General features: G+C 46.3%; 1 protein-coding gene across 4 annotated transcripts in view; it reads left to right on the forward strand.

The window, feature by feature from the left end:
• Positions 1–23,991, forward strand: part of ZNF536 (zinc finger protein 536) — a 452,519-nt gene that overhangs the window by 108,665 nt on the left and 319,863 nt on the right. For all 4 annotated transcript variants that reach the window (XM_018062250.1, XM_018062249.1, XM_018062251.1 and 1 more), the window contains one exon: positions 11,028–11,142. The gene's annotated coding sequence lies outside the window, so the exon portion shown is untranslated. The remainder of the gene's footprint in view (positions 1–11,027; positions 11,143–23,991) is intronic.

Genomic DNA, 23,991 nt, shown 5'->3' on the forward strand with positions numbered 1-23,991 from the left:
ATTATGGTTGCAGATACGCAATCACCGGAGAACCTAAGATAATTGCCGAAATGACATTCTTTAGGAAATGCGAGGCTGTGCGGGTTCCTCCCGCAACAGGCATCCTGTGCGTTTTCAGTCCTTTCTCCTCGGCCGCCACACACTTAATTCCGTTCCAGCCATGTCAGGAAGACTTGAGAGAGGGAGAAAAAAATCCCACCATTAAAGACGTGCTCTTTGTTTTTTCAATCTGTGACCCCAGCAATCTCTTTAGCAAGCCATGGTTCAGTGAACTGGCACACAGCAGCCGTTCAGCAGTGGAAAAATCATAAAACAGATGGAAGCTTTACATTTTTGTTTAGTTTTTAAGAGCAGTTTTTATAACATCGCTTAAAACCATTCTGATGCATCATACTGTTTACACTCGAAGCTTTGTAGCTAAGATGTTTACAGTATGGAGAATGTTTTAAGATATTTTATAGTTATGATATTTAGATAATTGGCAAGAAAAAAAATAGTTTGTTGAGATTGCAGTGATGTTGGTAATCGTGAAGTAACTTATGAGTCTCAATAAATATGTCCAGTTTGGTGGAAAGTACAAACTCAGTTAAAACAAAACAACACAAGAGGGAATATCTTTTTAGTGAAATCATTTCCTTTTCTTAATCAAAAGATGACAGGCGGGGCCTTAGAACTCCCATCTGTGCAACACCACACCACAGCCCCGAGCGCGGCTCTCCTTTTGTGATTGATAGCTGCTCCACATTGGCCATCGCTCTTCCACGAGTTCATGCAAACACCAAAGTTAATAAAGTTCAGTTTTACCAGGCCACCTTCAAATAAACCCAGAGCAGACCCCCACGTATCTTTGTGCAGTGGAACTTGCAGAGGTTTTTTTTCTTTTTTTTTTAATGTCAAAGAATTTATGCAGAGCTAGGATTTGGAACTCTTTTTTTTTTTTTTTTAACTGCCCCAAAATGGCATTAATCAAAAACAATAACTCCTTTTAACTTTTCTAAGTGCTCTAAAGGAAAGTATGAAATAATCTGCGTGTGGGCCACAAATGTGGAGAATGCAAACATTTCACAATAAACATGTTTAAATGAAAGTCCCTGGCAAGATAGTCTGAAAGATAGTACATGCTGGGTTAATTAATGCATACTCATAAAAATAAACCTCACTTTTAAGATTCAACCAATAAAAATCATTAGCATATTTGGATCAGATGACTTTATGTATACATTGAACTTCTCTGTGGCAAACGGTCCTTGGAACGCCTGGAAACAGACTCCAGTTTGAAGTCCAGACTCCGTTTCTATCTGCTTTTTGTGTTTCCAATACAGTGATACAATGATTTATTCTGGTTTTATCTGTTATACCTGCAATTGATCTGCTGGTGATGGGATTAAATTTTATCATTTTAGATGAATAAATCATAGTTAGATAGCCACAAAAATGTTTAGTTGCATAAAAATGCCTATTGTTTGCTTACAACACATGACGTTTGATTTTCACTATAATCAAATTACTACAGTGCATTATTTTTACTCCAAAATGTTGCTTTTTTGCTATCATAAATTGCATCATTTTGGCCTATTCACAAATGCTACCTTTAAAAAAATATTTTCCTGAAATCATACATTCAAACAAATGTTGACTTTGGGTTGTGGATTATGCAGTGTTCTGAGGTTTTGTTAAATAAGAAATCACATAATTTTCTAAGCCTAATTACAGTACAGAAGATTCTGGTTTTATATTGTGCTTTTTGTACAGGAAAAGACAAACTGCTACAGAGACTGCTTTGGTATGAAACTAACAGTAAAACCAAACTCATTTTAAAAGAACTGAGATTGGAATTCATAAACTCAGTAGAAGTTAAGTTGTAACTACCCAGACAGTGAAATTCTGAACCTAAGATAATGCCACATTTCAAATCCTTATGAAAATAAAAACAACCCAACAAAAATTATTGAGGAAAAAACTCCAGCATGAGTTTAATTTTATCCAACTTTATTGGCAGCTTATTTTGAACTAATGTGCAATAAAGTTGCCAAGCAGAACAATTGAAAGAAATGAGAAAAAACATTTTTTTGTTGTTTCCTTACACTGTTTGTTTTAATAAAGTCTGTAGAGCAGTAAACACCTGAATCATGACTTGGTTTGGGGTTAGCCAGAGAGCTTTAGGACTTATCAGTGCTGCTGTGATTAGCGAGTTCACAAAAGGGCAGGCACTGGGCCGTCCACTTCAGCGAGTTCCAGGGCAGCTGTCCCTGAGTCTGCTCTATCTCCTGCCCCCACGGGGACTGATGGGGGCCCTGGCGTAGGCCCTTCTATGGTAGCATCATCCTAGCTCCCCCGTGAGTAAGATAAGTACCCACTCCTAAGGAAGCGCCTTTCACATGAATGTTTCTGGAAAAAGGGCTTGCAAGTCCAAGGGATCCAGCTGATTGTAAACAGTGTCGGCTTCATACCCTCATTTTGTACCAGAGACTCAACATTGCCTTTTTAGAGAGTATGTGTTTATACTTACGAAACCAACCTCTGTGTGTGTGGATGTTTGTCCTGAAGCCACACCTAGTGATTCCTGGGGTGGGGGAGCATCTCTCTCTGAGACCGGTCACAAGCTCTGTTAACCGAGGTTCACAAGCTTCTCAGCCCCTCCCCCATCCAGGACAGGGGGCTGGGCCTGGGGGAGGCTCCCATTGGAGAGCTGCCTGTGGGAAGACCTTTACCTGGGAAGGCCCAGGGCCCATCTGGAGTTGGTGGGAGGAGGTGATATGCACAAAGAGTTGCTAACTGGGGGGTCCCAGAGCTCCTCCTCAACCTCTGGACAGTGGGATTAAAATCCAACATGCATATGTGATTTCTGCCTGGGAGAAGTCCCAGAGTGTCCATCAGATATTTGAGGACTTCCTCAAAAGTGCCTTCCTTATTGGGGACTTGCATGGTGGCTCAGACGGTAAAGAATCTGCCTGCAAAGCAGGAGACCTGTGTTCAATCCCAGGTTGGAAGATCCCCTAGAGAAAGGAATGGCTATGCACTCCATTATTCTTTCTTACTAGGATCTGAGAAACAGATAAACTTAGATGTGAAATCTAAGAGATGCTAACCTATTCTTGGAGAAACTGGGTGCTGCTTCAGGACGGATACAAACGTCTGCTCCTGGGAAAGTCGTGACTGCAGGACATGGGGAGATATGGGGAAGAAGCAAGAGGTGGTCTCTCCCAAGTGCGTCACACAAAATGCAGCTGTCTCAGTACTTTTTAGGGTGATGTGTTGAGGGGATGGCTGTGATGGCCGCAGGCAACAAGTGTTGGGGGAGGGAGCTGAGGCCTGCAGTGGGAGAAGCCGTCTAAGGTTGGGGCCCTCCCTGGGCCATCTCTCTGGCCTCCCATCCTCTGGCCTGTCCCCAGTAATGGGACTTGGATATAGCCATGGGCCGTCCCAGTGGCCGTTTCGGGGACCCTGCATGTACCTCCTTCTTCCCTCTTTGTACTCACACTGGGCCTTATGTCTTGGGAATTGTCAGCTTCTGTGGCTCACCTCCTACTACCAGCACCTGCCGTTGAAGCCACTTGCTGAATGGGTCTCTCTCCTGGGCCAAAGTAAAGGGGGAGGGCTGTTTTTAGCCCAGGATGGGCTTGCAGTGACCTCAGAGCCTCAAGTTCCCCGTGGCCAGGAGGTCCTTTGGAGACTCCTGTGTTCAGTCCCCTCATAGGACGGTTGGGAGAGTCAAGGCTGGAAGGGAAGAGACTCTGAGGTCAGACACTGAGCAAGTGGCAGGGCTGGGTGAGGACAGGCTGTGGATGCCTAGCCCGTGACCTTGCGCCTGTGTCTCCTTCCCCCTCTAGCTCAGACTGTGTGAGCCACCATTCTGTGGGAGACATGTAAAGAGGTGGCCAGCTCTGTACGATTTCACCTCCTGCTGGCTTATCGTTAGTATAACAGCAGCAGCAACAGGTAACTACTTCCAGGCACATGAGGTCAATTAATTAACTACTAATCATTTCACTTAATTAATTCTTATGACAACCTTATGAGGTGGATACTACTTTCACCCCCATTTTACGGATGAGGAAACTGGGGCTCAAGTCCATAGTCAAAAGTGCAGTGGAGGAGCGGGCTGCTCACCAGGCTGCTCACTGCTGGGTCAGTGCTTCCAGCTTCCCGCCCTGCACTGTCCCCAGCACCAAGAGATGACTTCAGATTCAACATGCCTGATCATTTGTTTCTTTGATATGGTTAGATATTTATTTTACATAATTTGATGGAGAATAATATTGGTTTTGATTTATGGCAGTGTTATATAAAATTTCCATTAGAAACAAATCTGTGAGTTAATTTCAAGAAAAATCCTACTGAGTTAATGGCATAGGTATAAGCAGATATGGCAATGAGGTGAAAGTGGGGTACAAATGATAAAAATGTGAGCCACATTGTCCCCAATCTAGTTAGGGTGGGAGGAAAATGTAGTCACTCCCCATTTAGAAATTTCATTCTGGGAGATGGCCTCTGATAATGGCTAAAGGCCAGTTTGTTTAAGGGAGAGTCTTAGACTTTTGTTTCTCTTGACGTATGTGTCAGGTAGGAGCTCTTTACCCACTAGTGAGAATTGTAGATCCAGGAAGCCTATGGTCTCGCTCAAGGGTCATGCCTGGGTCTGAGTCCACTTGCCTCCGTGGGGACTGGCCTCTAGCTTAGAATCAGCAGCAGGACTGGAAGCAGAAGAGAGGAAAGGGCAGCTAATTGGGGCTGGAAGACCATCAGTGTGGAAAGACATCTCTTTCAGTTCCCATGTAAACACCAGTCTGCCCAGGTGTGGATAACTCTACTGGAGTTGGCATATGGTTCTGCTGGCATCCAGGGTGTGTCCTTCAATGCCGCTATGAGTGCTGCCACAGAATTAACTCTTTCCGGGCTATCAGGAAATCTCTAATCCAATGGTTCTCAAATTGGCTTCCATGGGACCCCAGGGGTTCCAAGAAGAACCTTGGGAGTTCTCCCAAGGGGGGAGAACTCAGAGCTGTCTCTTGCAGGGTTGGCTAGAGGAGGTGCTTTTATCAGCTCACATGTGGTCAGATTTCCCTGGAAAAGGAATCTGCCAGAAAAATACTGAAAAACCATGATTTAGACCAAGTACTTAGTTCTGTGGATGGGAAACCAAATTCCACAGAAGAGCAAAGATCACAAAGATTGACTCTCTCCAGTCATTTTAAATAGAAAACATCTTTATTTATGCAGATAAATGGAGCTTGGAAGAAGAAATAAAATATTAATATACACTTGAAAGGAGTCACAAGGGTTCCTATGGTGCAGTGGCCTGCTTCCGGGAGCCTGGCCACCAGCACATTTGGTAGAGATGGATGTCCACCTGGGAATAAGCTCTCCACGGGCAGGGGACCCAGGAGTCACAGGGCAGAACAGCTGAGCAATATCAGACTGTGATGGCTGTTAGCTGAGTGGTGACTAGGAGCCAAACCCTGGGCTAAGAACTTTCAGATGTATTATCTCCATTTTAAAGATGAGTAAGTGGAGACTTGGGTGATGATGTGAATTCTGTTTCATTGCTGGGCCTTACTGGGCTATCATCTAGGGTCTGTGCTCCTGATGCTGTAGCTTCTGCCTTCCAGGGGGCGTCCATCAGTGTCTAGCAGGTTCAGGATTGCACCAAAGCCGGGTGCCTCATGATCAGAAGCGCCTGATTGAGCCTTTTCATCCTGAGGGTCCAGACAGGAGGCAAGAATGTTTGTCTTGCTTATCCTGTCTGTGGTGGCTTATGCAAAATCCTATTGGCTGCCCCACAGGGTTTTCTAGGAATTTGTGTTGAGATACAAGAAGGAAGCCAAGGATGGGTCCAAACACTTTGACAATAAATCAGACCTTGCTGACTATTTCTTCTCTTCTATCTTACATCAACCTAGTCATGCTATAAGAGCTCATGTATATACTTGTTCATTAAAAAGATATCAGTGGTATTCTTTCATTCATTCATAAGGCGTTTTTTTCATTTACATGCACTTTTTGAATTTACATATTAGTTCCTGCATGATTACTTTTTACACTTTTCCAATCATCATTCTATCTCCCCATCTATTCACTCATGCCTGTATGCATTCATTCACTTATTACCTGTTTCTTCATGTGTGCACTTGTTATTTCATTCATTCATTTTACCCTTTCAAGAAATAAAGCACTTTGAAGTTAATTAAGTTTACTGGAGAAATATGGACTAATTTAACCATACCCAGGGAAGACTCTGGGCATCTTTCTCATTGTTGGTTATAGAGGCATATGTTATTGTTGTTCAGTTGCTCAGCTGTGTTCAACTCTTTACGACCCCAAGGACTATGGAACTCCAGGGTTCCCTGTCCTTCGCTGTCTCCTGGAGCTTGTGCAGACTCATGTCCATTGAGTTGATGATGCCATCCAACCATCTCATCCTCTGTTGTCCCTTTCGCCTCCTGCCTTCAATCTTTCCTGGCTTCAGGGTCTTTTCCAGTGAGTCAGTTCTTTGCATCAGGTGGCCAAAGTATTGGAGCTTCAGTTTTAGCATCAGTCCTTCCAATGAATATTCAGGGTTAATTTCCTTTAGGGTTGACTGGTTTGATCTCTTTGCTGTCTAAGGGACTCTCAAGAGTCTTCTCCAGCACCACAATTCAAAAACACCAATTCTTCAGTGCTCAGCCTTCTCTGTGGTCCAACTCTCGCATCTGTACATAACTATTGGAAAAACCATAGCTTTGACTATATGGACCTCTGTTGGCAAAGTAATGTCTCTGCTTTTTAATATGCTGTCTAGGTTTGTCATAGCTTTCCTTCCAAGGAGCAAGCGTCTTTTAATTTTATGGTTGCAGTCACTGTCTGCAGTGATTTTGGAGTCCAAGGAAATAAAATCTGTCACTGTTTTCATTGTTTCCCCATCTATTTGCCATGAAGTGATGGGGCAGGATGCCATGATCTTAGTTTTTTGAATGTTGAGTTTTAAGCCAATTTTTTCACTCTCCTCTTTCACCTTTATCAAGAGGTTCTTTAGTTCCTCTTCCCTTTCTGCCGTGTAGAGGTACATGAAATTGGATAATTGGTGCCAGGCCCCTTGAAAGAGAATTACTGGCCTGTGAGAGGCACGGGCTAATGCCATCTACTGTGACCACGGGATCCAAATGTCACTTAAGTGCTGCAGTCTTGGAGTCTTTCCTTCCCCAAGACTTCCCAATGACCTGAGAATACACAGGGGACCCCCAGACCTTGTCAGTAAGTCTTGTGACCCCAAGTGATCCTTGAGTTGCTCCTGGGATGTGAGAACTGGCAGCACGCCCCATGGGGAAGGAGAAGATGGCTGAGTCTAGGAACCGGGGCTGTGAGTCGAGAGTTTGGAAAGGAGAGGTTCCCTGTCCAGATGGGGCATGCGTGGAGTGGGCAGGAGATGCGGCAGAGGGCGTGGTGGGAGTGAAAAGTAACAAGAGTCTTTCAGAACTGTGTTTCCTTCTCCTCCTCCACCAAAGAGTTTCCATCTGTTTTCTTTTCTTTTTTTTCCTTGAACCTCACATTATCCCTGAAAGATAGGCAGGATGAATGCTATGATGCTTATTTTGAGATTCTGGATTTGAAAGTATAGAACCATAAAACACAGTCAAGGATGAGGTGTGAGTCCTAGCAATGGCAGTAATTTTGACCGTGAGCCAGGCTAGGAACGAGAATGTTTTACACCTGGACATGAAGTATTTGGGGAAGGACCTGCCTCCACCAGATAAGTGAGGATTAGGAACCACTTTTCCATCAAACTCTGAGTTGGTGTCAGGAATATAGATTAATTGCTTCCATGGCTTAAATGTGAACTTCTCTTGGTTTATTGAGATGGTCATTTACTCTTGCAATCAGACTTCCTTATTTTACATGACTCCCAATGCACATACCTGCCCTTTCTGCTTTCTGTGTTTTAAGTGTCTGGCTGCAAGGAAGGACGCTTTTGTTAAGTAGAGCATCGACCAGTACCAGTTGGCTCTAGATCATGTGCTGAGCCTTAACTGCTTTATGAATACTTTCCTCTCTGATGGAAGGTGGCATAGGTGGGTGGCCAGTTGGAAGCTCCTCCTACCCTCCTTTAGACTGTGTACTTAATTCCTGAGATACTCTCCTTCCCCCAGGTATTCATGAAGCCTCACCCCAAGAAGACAAGCTCAGGTGGTCACTTTTACCTGCGTATCAGAACCCTGCCCACGTTGAATCACAACTCATGACCAATCAAGAGTTCTTCCTGTACCCGGGTCCCCTAGGTAACAGGAGCCTGCACTTGAGAAGGACCACAGGAAAGAGAAGATCTACCTGCACGTCCCTCCCGTGCCTTTGTCTGCCATCCCCCCTCAGCCCTGGCGCCGCCCTCATCGTCCAAGCATCCTTTTGCTTATTGCTCTGCTTGATTTAGAATACACAGCCATAAACACACAGGGCAGCCAGCAGCATGGCCGGATATAATATTAATTTCTTTTCTGGTTTATTTGTGAAGGAGTCAACCATATAAATCACCTTAAGCCACTAAGACAGAAAGTGAAATCGCATCTTCAAATGGAGAAGTGTAGTGTGTTATCATTAAAAACTAAGAAGAATTTGTGACCAATTTGAGGGTCTTAATGTGGGCATAGTTTTGTTAACATTGCTGTAGATTATGTGAAATGCTCAGAAAGTTTTTCTCCCTCTCCATTCTAGTGAAAAGCATTGGGTACCTATCAGTGGCATATCATTAGAAAGTCTGGTGTCTGCTGGACAGTCTCCTTGTAATGCCATTTTTCATGACTTGTTTAATTAACAACCATTTTTGACCTAGACTAGTTATAAAAGTGTTGCTATTCTCTCCTGCTAAATTATGTCTAATGAACATATTTGCATGTTATCAGATATAGCAATATATCATTTCAAATTTTGGCGTTTAAGCCTGCATCACTCAAAACAGCTTTTGTGGATTAGTAAGCAGGTGAAATCAAAAATCTCATTTCATATCTGACATTAATAACTTTCAGGGGGAATGAGCATTGGCATTTATGTCTGGACCAGAATCGAGCCCAATGTCCTAGAAACACAAGGGCAGCAGACAAACCTACTCACCAGATAGGAAAATAAATCATGCATAATGCAGAATTTCTACCTTACATGTTAATTAATGTGTGCAATCAATTACTGATGTTACAATATGAGAAAGAAACTGGTGGGGAATGGGGTAATAAAAAATACCTATAGATTTATCTGCTTCTTTTTTCTATTTAAACAAATAGTCTTCAAGCCTGTGAATGCTGTGTTGAGACATGCTCTGAATAATAAGCATCATAAAATCTAATCAGATTTATAAGAGGAATTGATTGTTGTGGCAGGAGGAGAGGGTGGAAAATAAGCTGAAATTTAAGTGTTAATTTTTATGCTAATCCACAGTGGCTTCATATGAAGCAATTTTGTTCTGTGCCACAAATATAAAATTGTCCCTTGCAGAGAAATGTCAGCTTGCTAGACCTGAAAGCAGTAATTTATTAGGTATGTTTCTATTAGTATGTGTCACAGTTGTTAGCAGGCTATACACACAATGGTGCTTCATACTTATCCTCCAAGTCTCAGAATGTTTCAGCTCAGTGGCTGGAACGTGGGGCATTAATACATTATCATATGCGGGGTGGTCTGTGCCCTGTGGACAAAAGGCTATTTAATACAATTTAATGTCATTCTGAGAAGAAGTGGAAAAATAAAGACGGGGAATAAAATGGCATCTGTGTGTTTCACAGTGCACTCATGCACAAACCCTCAGTTTAAGAGGGATGACATTTCTGCCAAGAAAAAGAATAAAACTGGGGCATTTTTTTTTTATAACCTGTTCCCCACTGCAGTATTTTCTAAATGCTATTAAGTGATCGATTTACACGGCCCCATGATGATGTCATCTATAAGAAGGGGAATGCAGATGACAGCAAAATGCTGGTGACAGTGACCTTGTTTCAGAATCCTTGGAACCCTGTCAGCTTTGCTTCCAGTATATGGTTTCAAAGAATGTACTTTTTGGACAATATCTAGTTACTGGGTAGTGAATTAATAGAGTTAAGGGTTCTGATGCAATTCACATATAGGTCAATTACATGCGCCAACATCTGCTCTGTCACTATCATTTGCATATAGCATTCATATGTTAATGATGCCTCTTTTTACTCAAGTAATATATTTAAAAAACAAGATTTGCATATCAGTTTGGATCAGTATATTACAAGCAATTTATCATTTTCTCCTTCTTGTTATGATTTTAAGAACAATATCTTGAGTGATGGCTGCTATATTTGAGCACGGCTCTGATTTATACAAGAAACCCTTCAGTGGGAAAGCTTCCATTCTAAAGCTGCTTAGAGCCTTATAAATCAATAATGACACAGATGGACTGGTGATAATCTATTTAGAATGCCTGATAGCAAATATTGTTGTACAGATGATTAGAGTGGTAACTGTTTTAGCAGAAAGCCTTTCTCTCTTTGTAAATGGTAAGTTTGAACAAAAAAGTGCTCACACATGGACTTCATGTCAGGAAATCTTCGTGCTGGGTCTGGATTGCAAAGGGGAAAACATGGGGGGAAGAACAAAGAGACTTCCCGCTCCTGCCAATATAATCATATCATTCCCTGTTTCTTTAACAAAACAGGACCTCTTAATGGAATTGTGTCTTCAGGTGTAAATAGCATTAAAAGCTGCTTCTCCTCTCCTCTTTGCCCTGATACAGCGCAAGGAGTGAGAAAATAAAGTGGAGGTTGTCAGAAGTGGCAGCTGCTTGGAATCCTGATAAATATAAGCTTTTATTGATCTGATGAAAATGAAAGATCCCAGTGCTAGGCAGTATTTAGCTTCTTGTCTACAGCACGTCACCGGTGGCCTTGCATTGGGATAGATTTTCATTCTCATACACCGGATTTGATTTCATCTTTAACCTTTTCAGTTGAATTTCCTTGACCTCTGCATATTGCTGTGATTTGGTGAATTTGTTACATTTCACTTTACATCATTTCTTTCTATATTTCCTTTTGTGATAGGGAACTGGGACGCCCCTTGGCAATCTGTCAGTGCCTGGATCAGCTGCATCCTTTCTGGGGTATTTTCTCACCAGACTGACGGTCCTTAAGACAAGTATGCAGTTAAGCTGCTAAGGTAAGTCTTACGATGTTGGAACTCTTTGCCCTGGACACACATCATTTCCTCCTGCTTTGTTGTGCTGACCTAACACAAATCCCAACCAAATGGCCCCTCTCCCTCTCCCTGGCCAAGGCCTTCCTCCGAGCCTCTGCCCCACCCAGGTAGGACTCCTCTACCTGCCTATAGCTCTAGGAGAGTCATTCGCCATGGGGAAGGGATTCCTTAGTGCTTTGGGTGTGTTTGGGTATGGGTGGGGAGGGGGAACAAAAGAATCATGAAAAAATGTTATTTTTCTCTCTGTGGCTTAACTCCTTTCTCAAGTTTTCTTCTGGGATAAATACGAGGCTTCAGTACGCAGTCCTGAGGTGCTGCTAACATATTCTGGTTCCAAGAAAGTGCTGCTGTTATTTTGAGTAGTTTTGATACAACCAAATCAAAGTGAAGATTTGAAATAGCTTTTCTGAAAGCCCAAGCTGAAGTCATAAATTATTCTGCACCATGATTCTTTCTGATAGTAAAACCATACCTCTTTGCCTGACATTGCTGAAATGTGGAAAAGTGAAAGTTAAAAATAAAATGAAACATTTAAATCTTGGCTGTTGAGAACCTCAGATAGACATCAAGGCCAGTCGATAAAGGCCCCTATCAATTAGGCTTCCACGGTTATCATCAGATTTGGTTTATTAGAAATTGCACAGGTGCAGGGTTCCGGTATGAAGATTGAGAAGGGCTAGGAAAAAATCTGGGGAAATACCATAAAATAGGAAGTGGGGGGCTGGGGAGACAAGGTCGGCTCACTGGCAGGGCTGGGGCCATGGTGGTGCCATCATTTCATGGAATCTCCTAGGAGGAAGTTATCTGCAGCCAAAGGGTTGGAAGTTTTCCCTTCTTTTTTTTTTTTTTTTTTTTAACCCCCTTTCTTTGAGTTAGAAAGTGTTGATTTCACACTGTGGTGCGTGTTTCCCGTCAGCTTCTTGGTGGGTGTATTCTGTGTTAAGAAAAGGAGCACCGAATCCCGGCAGTTGTAGCTACCCCAGTGGACGGCAGGTGGGCAGTGGCTCCAGGACGCTGTAGTGCCTGGTCTGCTCTGGCGATGGAGGCGGCCGCCGGCTTCCCGAGCCTCCAGACTGAACTGTTTGGCTACTTCCCTCCTCAGCATAACGCAGGCAGAACAATTTTTGGTTTCATAGCTGTTTGGTTGGGAAAACAAGCCTGCGGTTGCCAGTAAGGTTTAGAATTTGCCTGCCAGATCAGGGAATGTCTGTGAAGACTATTTTCCCTCTTGGGAGGCAAAACACAGATGGGGGAGTTAGGAGTCTTACAATATCTAGCTGCTACATTGATGGTAGTGATTCTGCCGCCTGGATGCTCACAGTTTCTGAAGGCTCAGCTTAGTGTCACTGCCAAGGGCCTCAGGTAGGGAAGGTGGTGGGTGGGGCTTCCCCCCCCCCCCATCCCACTGTGGTTGCTCTGGAACATTCCATGTTCTGTGGCTTTTGAGGTGGGCAAGGAGGCACTGCCAGAATGCTGCCTTTTCCCCTTGACCCACGCCAGGATGAGAAGGGGTGCCCGAGGGCAGGAGCTGGAGTGACTTGGGCTACTGTGAATGAGCCATGCCATCCTGAGACCCTATAGAGTAGGCGGAGGCACTGGGCTCACCAGTTTTCCTGCCACCAGGGCACGGGTTTTGAGCAGCTGATCACTTGGTATACTCTGGAGCTCACAGAAGATGAAGAAAGATGATGTGCTATTCTTGGGATTGGTCATGAGCAGGTGGGGAGAGTTTCCTTCATGGAAAATGTACGTCTTGGAATAATCTGGGGTCATGTGAACTGGAGTAGAGTTAGAATTTTGCATCCAAGAGCAAATTCTGTGCTCCAGAGACCAAGAAAAGGGACAGGCTTTCAAAACAAGCAGAGGGCATGTGGGCATCTCCTTTCTTGCCTCTTGCTGGTTCCTCAGCACACAGGATTCTCAGACCCTGGTGCCTGAAATTATGATGAGCTGCTTGAGAAATTTCTGGACTTCTGAAGGTACTTGTTGGGGGAATCTTACTCCCATTCATCTCCACTAATGCCTTCCCCATACTTTGAAATAGACACCTGAATTTTTAAAGTCAAATACTATAAAAGTATAGCTTTGAGATGACCAAAGCACCATTAACATAGAAACCCTACACAATTGGAGAAGGCAATGGCACCCCACTCCACATGGAAAATCCCATGGATGGAGAAGCGTGATAGGCCTGATAGGCTGTAGTCCATGGGGTCACTAAGAGTCGGACATGACTGAGCAACTTCACTTTCACTTTTCACTTTCATGCATTGGAGAAGGAAATGGCAACCCACTCCAGTGTTCTTGCCTGCAGAATCCCAGGGACGGGGGAGTCTGGTGGGCTGCTGTCTATGGGGTCGCACAGAGTCGGACATGACTGAAGCGGCTTAGCAGCAGCAGCAGCAGCTAAGCAATCTAATGCTAACTGAATCCCTCATACACATCAGAAAATGATTTACTGTCCTGCCACAACATGGCTTTCCAGAGCGATCCCAGCAAGGAATGGAGGCAGAGCCTGGTGGTATGGCTGTCCAGGCTTCCACAGCTTTACCTTCAAAGACCCCATTCTCGGTCTTGAGGCCCAGCAACTTCTAGAAGGAACTGGCCCTCAGAGACCATAGGACCTTCTCTCCTTCAGACGCAGAGTGGCTCTTGCTGTCCCTGAGGCACATTCAGGACCCTGGACTCAGGGTGCTGTCCCGAGGCAGCCCCGTGTCCTGGTGCAGATGTGTGAGTCAACAGCCTTCCCGCAGCAGTAGTAATTACCTTAGTTAAATGCTGCAGGAGCGGTACTTTGGGAGCACAGAGGAGGGAGTGAATAATTGTAATTTCAGTGTGATAATGATGATAAGCCCTGCATATGTGTGTGGGGCTTTGCATCCTGTTTGATCTTCACCGGGAGCTCTCCAGGCTCATGGAGGTAAGGACCCCTGCAAACTCCTCGGTATGCAATGATGAGGTAGGAAAGTAAGATCCCAGTACTCTTGTTTTGCCTGAGAGAAAAAGAAAATCAGAGATAATTTTAACTCCAGAGGGAAGGTAGAGTGAACTAGAAGAGTTTCTTGGGGTTATCTTAATACTCATCAATTCCATTGCAGGTAGATGATCTTATTAGTTCCATTTTCCAGATGTGGAAACTGAGGTCAGAGAAGTTGAGTGGCTTCCCCCAGGCCACACAGCTGCTGGATGGCGAGGTGAACGTTTGCTCGTGCTTCTTTCTGATCTCGGAACATGATCCCTTGGCTATGGAGCAGCCCTGGGTATAATATTGGACAAGACAGGGGCTAGGGCACAGTAAACAAGACAGCCATGGGTAAGATGATGTCAGAGAGTGATACGTGCCACGAGGAAATGATGTTTGGGGTGACAGAGGGGGAGGGGTGCATCTGTACTTGGAGGGTGAGGGATGGCCCTCCTGAGGAAGGCACGTTGGAAATGAGAGGTCTGAAGGACATGGGAGAGCCAGCCAGTACAGGTCTGGAGGAAGAGCATTCCAGGGGAAATGCTGCAGGGGAAGCAGCATGTGCAAAGGTCCTGTGGTGGGGAAGAAGCCAGTATGTGTGGGGAACAAAGTGGAGGCCATCGAGGCTGGAGCACATGAGCTCTGGGGAGAGGGTGAGTGGGTTACAGGGCCTGGATGGACATGCCTTTGTAGATCATGACAAGGACTATTGCCTTTCTTTTACTTGTAAGCTGCTTTTAACCAGAGAGCATGTCTTGAGAAATCCCCCTTTCCAGGTGTGGGAAAAGGCTCCTAGAGCCAGAATTCTGCGAGTGACTTGGACCAAGTCTTGGTGGGTTGTTTGCTGTGGCCTCAATTTTCTACCAAGAGGGATGTCCTTGTGACCAGTGTGAAACTGGGAGTCAGGATTTTCAGGAACCATAGGTACAGGAAAAGTGGCCAGTCGCGTGGGGGCCACTGTGATTCATGACAGTGCCCTTTGGCTGCTCTTCGGGGCTTCCCAGGTGGCTCAGTGGTAAAGAATCTGCCTGCAGTGCAGGAGATGCACATCCAGTACCTGGGTCTGGAAGATCCCCTGGAGAAGGAAATGGCAACCCACTCCAGTATTCTTGCCTGGGAGATCCCATGGACAGAGGAGCCTGGTGGGCTACAGTCCATGGGCCAAGAAAGTCAGACACAACTGAGCGACTGAACAACAACTGGACCCAGCTGAGCCCCCACAGCTGTGGGCTTGGGCAGAGCTGCAAGTGGAAGTCTTTAGGGCTCCCTTTGATCAGGTTTGCCTAAGTCTGTGCAGGCCTCAGGGAGGTGTAAACATGCTCCATTCACCACCAGGAAGTGTTAACTCCAAACTGATAGCAATCACTTCTTTGTCAGTGCTGATCTGTGGGTCATCTAATAACGTGTTGAATGAGTTTGAAGATTCTTGGTGGTTATGGTTTAGGCATCTTTTCCCTTGGGTAGTACAGGTGCTATTGTTAAGCAGGACTCTGTTTAGAAATTCTGGGTAATTCCTAGATCCATAGAACCCTAGGGCTAGCAGAAACTTTTGCTATCAAAGGTACCTTTATTGTGTAGGTAAAGAGACTGGGGTCTAGAGAGGGCAAGGGATTTGTTCAAGACCACACAGCGAGTCATTGGCAGAGTCATTCTCACCTGGGCATAAAAGGCCATCCCTCAGGCAGTTCCAGACAGCTCTGGGGACCCTCTTAGCTGAAAGAAGGCACCAGCAGGGGGAAGGGCTGGTGTCCTGGTCACCTTGGGAGCTTGCACAGCTCCCAGGACAGTCCTAGCACGCTGCGAGTGGTCAGCAGTCATTTACTGATGTATTGATGGACTACCGCTCACCTCTGCATATTGTATTTATTAGAATTTGTGACACCTTGGTTTCAGCAAACGCAATATATAGCAAATCCACATCTTTTTTCCAAATTTTCTGGAATAAGGGAGTGCAAAGCCCAAGGCCTGCCTAGTATGATTTATGTCAACACCCAGGACACAACGAGGCCAGCACTCTGGTTGTGAGTTCCTAATACCTGCACAGGTAACTTGAAGGTGCCCCACAGATATTCCAGTAGGCTTGTTTTAGGGATACAAGATTCTGAGGCTTTTGGAAGAAGGTGGTCAATGCTGAAGGCAGCCTGGCCAGGGGAGGGCTTGGACTCTGCCCCAGAGTGTGTTGTCAGAAGGCACCTAGATAGGTTTTGGCCCAGCCTGGGACTCTCTCTCTAGGGAGTTCTCCTAAACCCCACTTCAGGGTCCAGGTGGGAAATGCAGGAAGCTGGATGTGTGCCGAGTGAGTGGGGAGAGCTGATCCCATTGCAGGGGGCCACTCAACTCTCATCAGCTGCACTTGGAAATGTGGGCTGAATTTTCCCAGGTCTTCATAGTTTTTAAGGAAAAAAGTTAAAAAAAAACGAGTTCTTTTCCTCCAATGCTGGCAACTTATGAAGTTAAAAAATAATAATAACTTTTTTCAAACACAAGTGTTTCTGTGGACCGAGCAGAGCTCTGCTGAGCACAGGCTCATACACAGCGGGCATGCGATGAGACCTGGCCAGGGCTGAGCTGAGCTGCCCGCAGCACAGCTCAGGCTCCAGAAACACAGGCAGTGGGAAAGGAAGGTGACATTTGCAGCCCCAGGCCTCGCTCTTCTGCGTTCTCTCCCTGCAGAGAGGCCTGGGAGGTCCCTGGTTATATGGGGTGGGCTGATGCCGGCAAGAGGTACAGCAATGGGGACACCCACCTTCTGGGAAAGGTGGTCTGGATCCCCGTCTGCAGGCCTCCCCATCCCACCTCACTCTGTCTCCCCAGTACCTGAGTTATAGGGTACCTACCCGTGTCTGATATGGGGACAGGATGATGCATGGCGTGGGATTCTGCCCCCAGGGAGCGGGTGGCAGGATGACCCCTCCTCATGGCAGTTGGGGGGCTGCGTGGGCACACGCCGTGGCTCCCTCAGAGTCCTTATTCAGTCCTCACGCATGGCCGATCCACTCACTCTGCTCACCTGTGTTTGAAATGGGGTGGTCCTGACACTGTACCTAGCTGAGCGGAAACTCTGGCTGCCGCTGGACATGGGTGGCCCGTGTTGACCTTGGGAAGAAGCGCAAGAAGATTCTTTCTATCCTGAGAGGCCACCTGGTATGGGAGAGAAATGGCAAGGCTACTCGGCCCACCCAGTGCCTGTCCTGGTCCCGTGACTCTGCTCTATCCTGCAAAGGTTGCCCAGGTCCTCAGCTCCCCTGGGAGGCTGGTGGTTGGGCCAGCATCCCCTGCGATGGGGGAAGGTCCCGTACATCTGCCTGTGGTGGCTCCATCAGGACGCTGTACACCACGACTGTCTGTGTGCTGGGAAGGGGTCGCTGGTCTCCGGGCCTCACTTCCTGTTGGTCCTGCCTGGCTCCCATTCATCCTCGTACACTCCCTTCACTCGTCCACATGCAACATGGAGTTTCTGTGTGTGTAATATTATTTGTTTTTATTTCTGTAATCCCTTTATTGTTTGCACAACTGCTGTCAGACTGTTGCCTGAAAGTATCACAGGATAATTGCAGAACGCCTGCATAAGTAATTTCTTATGAAATCGGGCCTTGTCTGCATATAAAATTGTTTGTCGTTGCCGCATACATGGACTTCATTATATCCAGGCTGTTTACCGGGCTTGCACCTTCCCCACAGGCCCCGGCAACGAGAGGGCCTGACACTGGGAAATAATGAAATACTATCGTTATTCTCTTTGGTCATATGACATTGCTGGAGGGTGACAGTCAGTCCGAGGTGATCATGGTCAGAGAGAAGGGGAAGGGGACCCGGGTCTGGCTTTCCCCGGGCGGCTGCTGGGGAGGCCAGTGGCTAATCCGTCTGAGCCAGGCATTTCTTCTGACCACATTTCTGTGATATTAATGGTGTGTGGTAGTGAAAGAAATGTGTTTTATTCTCGAGTCTAACCCTGCTGTTATCAAAGTAACTTCCAGCTTATTAGCGACAAAGGACTTTTCTCCTCTCTGCTGCCCTGTTCGCCAGGGCTTCCTGAATTAAACTGCTGTTTCCTGTCCTTTATATGCATGACCACATCTGGGGAGCCTGCTCACAGCCCCGCTGCTTAATAACAATCACCTTCCCTTTCAGTCTCTGTTGATTGTTTCTAATTCACTCTGACAGATAGTGCCTGACAACTTGCCGGCTTTTCCCTCCCTCCGTGACCTGAAGTTACTCACGGCACTTATATAGTCTGTCATTTTTAATATTTGATTTCATTTTAAGTTATGTGTTTTACTGAGAAGATGAAACCAAAAAAAAGGGGACTTGTAATGGAACATAAATTTAACCCTTCTTGCCATCCGGCAGCAGCCTGAGCCGCCCTCCCTGGCGTCTGGGTGACGTTTCTCCTTCCTTCTGATTCTCCTGCTGCTGATGGGTTTTCTTTTCTTCTTTCTCTCTCCCTCTCTCTTTTTTTTCCTTTCTTTCTTTCATATCTGAAAACAAAAGCTTCATGTCGTATTCTTTCCCTCTAATGGCACTTGATTAGTTTATGGAACTAATAATGGCATTTTCTGCTCTGCAACCAGGTTACAATGGAAAGACCTTTGGTGGGGGGGGTGGTTTCCTCTGGCAGGAGGGAATCAGGGGAGAGGCCTAGTGAAGTCAAAATGACCAGTGTCAATCAAGGTTCAGAATGTGATTTTAATCTTTCTTTCCAGATTTCTTCTTTTTTGTGCCAGCTTGTGGGACGGAGAAGGGCCGCTCTCCCTGGGTTTGCGACGAGCCCTTGGAGTGAGCCCTTCCCCAGAGTGGGGACCAGGCTGAGGCTGGCCACGCATCTCCTTCTGCCTCTTCCCTCTGAATCTGCCCAGCTAGTGGCCTTGCAGGGCAGGCGTCCTCGTGGGGGGCGGGCGGCCCACGTCACCTCAGGGTCCACTCTGCCATGACTTGGCCTTTGTTTGCCACCAGACAAAGGCTCCTGTGTCCCTCTTGGCCCTTCAGAGGTTGAGAGCTGTGAGGCTGTGCATTAGGTCAGCTTTGCAAATAGACACCACAAAAATTAAAAAAAAAAAAAAAAAGTGGCATGTTAACCCAGTATGCCTCACTTGTTTCTTCTGGCTTTCTGTGGACGATGGTCTGCCCCACACAGTGGGGGGCTTGGGCGGCTGAAGAAGTGCAGTAAAAAGGATCTGGGTTGGGGCTCAGTTCAGAAAAGTTCAAGTTCACTGTTGCCCATCCTGGTCTCCGCATGACCACAGTGCATCCCCGGTATGTGAGCTGCCAAGCTCAGGAGGGCCCTGGAGCTAAGTGTTCTCTGACTCCTGCGGAGCAGAGGGGTGCTTGTCCTGGAAGTCAGGCAGGCAGGTATCCAGGGCGCTCTTGTAAAGGCGGTCTGCAGGGAGTACTGGGCTTGGCCCAGAGAAGCAGAGACTCCAGGTAGGCCCAGATCTACTGCCCACGGGAAGATGTTCCAGCTGCTTCCCAGCTGCTTCTGAGTCCAGGCCTGCAGACCGAGGTCCTGGGCGGGCCGGCCATGTCCATCTTGTCCTTGCTACTCCTAGGACTCTTTCAGCGGGAAGTTTTCTTCACCAAGCCTGCCCTGCTCTCTCTGAGCACTGGGGTAAACTGAGGAAAAGGCTGCTTTCTAAGGGGGATGTTTTTCCTTTCTGTAGTCCCAAGCATCCCATCACTGGTTCCTTTTCTTCCTTCTGAAAAGGGTGAAAAAAGTCGAGAATAGTTATTTAATTTGATGGGTTTGCAGTGTTGCTGGTATTGTCTTTGTTTTGAGGTATTCTGATTAAAATTAAAAGGGAAGATTCGCCACAAAAAAGTAGAATGAACACAAACCTTTTAACTTTACATAAGAATTAAATATCTGTATACTTAATAGTGTGTTATCAGTAACAAAGGGACAAAAAATGAACTTTCTCTTTCACTGACCCAGATGGTCTTTATGTGTGAGGTATAGGCCATGTGGTAGAGAAAGGGCGGGTGGTGGAAAGTCTTGTTTTTCCTTCTGTATCTCCCCATATTTGTAACGTATGGGAGACCAGGCGTGTGTGTGTGTGTGTGTGTGTGTGTGTGTGTGTGTGTGTGTATTTGTGCATGTGTGTGTGTGTGTATGACATCAATTGTCAGGGAGTGGTGCTGGCTCTCATAGTCTGGGACGATCTTCACAACAGCTCCATCTTAGTGAAGCTGGGCTAAAAGGATCCAGGGCCTTGGAGAAAGATACACAGGCCAAGATACACTGCCCTTTCTGCTTTTAGGAGGGCAGTTGAAACAGAATTTTAAAATAAGTTCTGTATTTGAGGTTTAACCTTCAGCAAGGCCAAATTATGCTTTCATTCCCCTTAAAATGTACTCTTTGGCCATTATTAGTTCTTGTTTTAGAGTCAGAGAGAAATAGGGGGGTTGAAATCAACTAAAAACTTGGTTTGGTCTTGGTGCCTCCACAGGCCATCTATTACCTGGTGAGGCTGGGGCTGCGGTGGAGGAGAATCCTTCAGAGTCCAGTTTTCTGGGAAGCTGGCCTGTGGGCAGGTGTGGATTTGGGCCTGGAGGGTCCTCAAGCTCACTGCTTCCCCAGGAGGCAGCTCTGTTCAGGGCTGCAAGTTAGCAGGGCTCCAAGCCCGTCCCCGAGAATTCACTGACACTGGTCCTAAAGGGAGGTAAGGAGTGTGATCCTTCAGTATAGCTGACAGAATACAAGAGCTCTGCCTCCATCCTAAGCAATCCCTGGGTACAAATGCAGAGCAGAGAGGTTGCATAGGGTGCCAGTCACGAAGGGCATGTGGCCTGGGCCACCTCAGAGATTCAAGAGAGAGCTGTGCATCCAGACCTGGGGAGAGACCAGTTGATCAGAGCAATAGGAATAAGATGCTGACCAGCAATAAGGGGGCTAATGATGGTTGTGGGCCTTCTCTGTGCTCAGCACTGCACATCATTTTAAGAAAGGAAAACCAAACCCTTCTTGTGGCTCAGGAGGAGCTTCATGGAGAAGCTGGCGCTTCTTGGGGCCCAAGAAGATTTTCATAAGCTGAGGCAAGGGTAAGACCAGAGAGAAGTTATTTGCAGAAGGTGGGGACTTGCCAGATGCATTTGGAGCTAGCGGCAGAGGCGTATCCTGAGGGGCTAAGGTGACTGTTCCAGGTGGTGGGCAGGAAAGGGGGAGATGTGGGAAAACTGGCGGTCGGCTTGGTATTGGGGTGACAAATAGCCTTGTTATTTTGGGACTTGGGATGTAAGTCAGTGTGAGTGAAGGTGTGGGTCAGAGCCCAAGGTGAAGGCTGCCTGCAGGGTAAGAGTATTCACAATGAGCCGGGACACACTGCAGAAATGGGTGTGGGGAAGACCATTTGCACTATGATACTGACCTGGGGCAGTGGGCACGGGAGTAGGGAGAAAGAGTAGAACTGGACGCTGCCCTTCTCTTAGTTGGGGCTCACAGTGACCTCAGAGAGGGAGGCACCCCAGTGACAGCTCTGGGGTGGGTGTCCAGGCTGCCTGGCCCGCTCTGGGGCTCAGCTATAGGTACGTTGCTCACATCTCAAGCCAGAGCCGAGAACTGTGCACAGCATGTTGGCCTTTAAAAAAATAATAAAAAAGGGATTGCCCTTTAACCTGCCCCCCTCCCCCCCACACACACACACTTTGTATTCATCAGGGTCATCCTCATTTTTCTTTTCAAATGTATACAAAAGATGCACTTTGGGTTACACAAGGGGTATATGCCAATGTCGAGAGCAGATGAGAACAATGGAACAATTAGCAGATTCATCAGTTCTTCTGCTTATACTTCAATTCCAAGAGTGAAATGTTAGTTTGTTCAACTCTCTGCTTTACGCCTTGATCACAGTGTGAAAGTGTTGACTAAGCTTAGCTTCCTGGTCGGAGGGTCGAGACCCATGGCTTTTAAACATGCTTATATGAAATCCAAACATTCATGGCCACTGGTGATCTTGAAATCAAGGCACAACTTATAAAATGAACACATAATTATCTTGTTTATTCAGGGTATAAATAGAGTTCATGCATTTAAAAATTTTTCTTCCTGATAAGGACTTTAGCCAGCATTTGGTCTTTAGAGAGCCTGTCTCCCTGGCTAGCTCTCTCTCTCCCTCCCCGCCCCCTCCCTACCCTTCTCCCTCTGTTTCCCCCTCCCCTCCATCCCTCCCTCTCTCTCCCCTGCCCTCCTTTCTCTCTTTCGCCTGCTTCCTTCCCCTCCTTTCCTCCTTCTCTTTCTCCTTCAGAAGGGGGTGACTTATTGGAGCTGCTGTGGCTGCCCCTGGCAGAGGCAGGGCCATGATTTCTTTCTTGGAGTCCCTCCTGCTTCCCTCACAGCTTTTGGCAGAACAGGGATGGGTGCCCAGGGCCGGCCTGGTGTGCTTGGGTACATCTTTGCCACTTCCACAAATCCAGGGAAGGGCCGTGAAGCCCACACCTGCCCTTGACAGCCCAGCTGGGGACCAGCTCCTGAGAGCAAGGCTTCCTGTGAATGAAACCTTCCCAGACCCTCCCTGGTGGGGGTTGGGGGGCACAGTTTATGCTCAGAATGACTCCTTACTTCTGCCGCTTTCATCATGCACACACCTCCTTTTCCGATTTTTACCATACCGAGTACCACATACTCCTAGACTTAATATTTTTTTGACACACTTCTTTTAATTAAATATATTTAGCTCTGTCCTAAATAATAATCTCTATGAAATCTCTGGTCTAATGTGTCCATTATATGTTTTCTCATATCAAATAATAAAATAATTATTTAAGTATTAATTGTTTTTGAAAGAGAAGGGTTTTTTTTTTTTTGGTTATCACTTAAAACCATCTTGCGCGTCGGCAAGCAAGCCTCTCGCGATCATCGAGTCGCCCTGTTGGAAAGTTTATACCCAGCCATGTTCCTAGGATTTAGTTTAAGTTACTCCATGAAGCCACTGCCTTCCCAGTTCCCAGCCCCTCCAGCAAGTCCTCCTGACTCCTCTTTCTCATGACCGTGCCCTCAGAATCCCTGATTGTCATTTACATACGTGCTGGTCACATCTGACAGTGTTGTGAGCAGTTGTTGGGCCGTGCTTTCTGACTTTTTGAAGGCCAGAGAGTCTCATCAATTGAGCTAGCTGTCTTCCAGTTTGTCAGTTTAGTCTGTTTACCTGTGGATGTGTATCTATCCATCCATCCATCCACCCATCCATCCATCCACTGTCCCTCTCTATATCTGTGTATCTATCACCTGTGATCTATCAACTGATCCATTCATCTATCTATCTACTTATCTTCTAATCCACCTCCCACTTTCTTTCATCCTCCTTGATGAGTCAGGCACTAATTTAGGCCCTGGGAATATAGCAGAGAGCAAAACAAAGTCCCTGCCCTCATGAAGCTGATATTCTAGTTGGAGAAGGCAGACAATAAATCAATAGATGAAGAAACCAGAAGCTGATCTCCAGGGACATGTGCCACACAGAGTACTGAAACAGGGGCATATGAAGCAAAGAGACCAGGACAAGCTGAGGCTGAGGGATCAGGGAGGGCCCCTCTGGGATGGCGATGTTGGGTCCAGGCTCTGAAGGGCAAGGCAGAGCCCTGCCAAGACGGGGCAACACCTGGACAGAGGGCAGAGCTCACGTAAAGGCTGTGAGGCAGGGGCAGGCTTGATGACTGAGGGGCAGGGAGGAAATTCAGATAGAAGGAAGCAACCGTATTTGATTCCAACTTTGATAAGTTTTTCATTTCTCACTTCCTAGGGGCTATAGTCCCTTTTTTATGTCCCTCAGCTCTGAAAGCCCTCGTGTCAAATCCCTTCTGCTGGGAGCTTTGGAAGCAGGGCCGTGCTGTCCCCTGCAGGCTTAGAGGGCTGGAGG

The sequence above is a fragment of the Capra hircus genome, chromosome 18 (assembly GCF_001704415.2).
Source record: "Capra hircus breed San Clemente chromosome 18, ASM170441v1, whole genome shotgun sequence".
NCBI classification, from domain to species: domain Eukaryota; kingdom Metazoa; phylum Chordata; class Mammalia; order Artiodactyla; family Bovidae; genus Capra; species Capra hircus.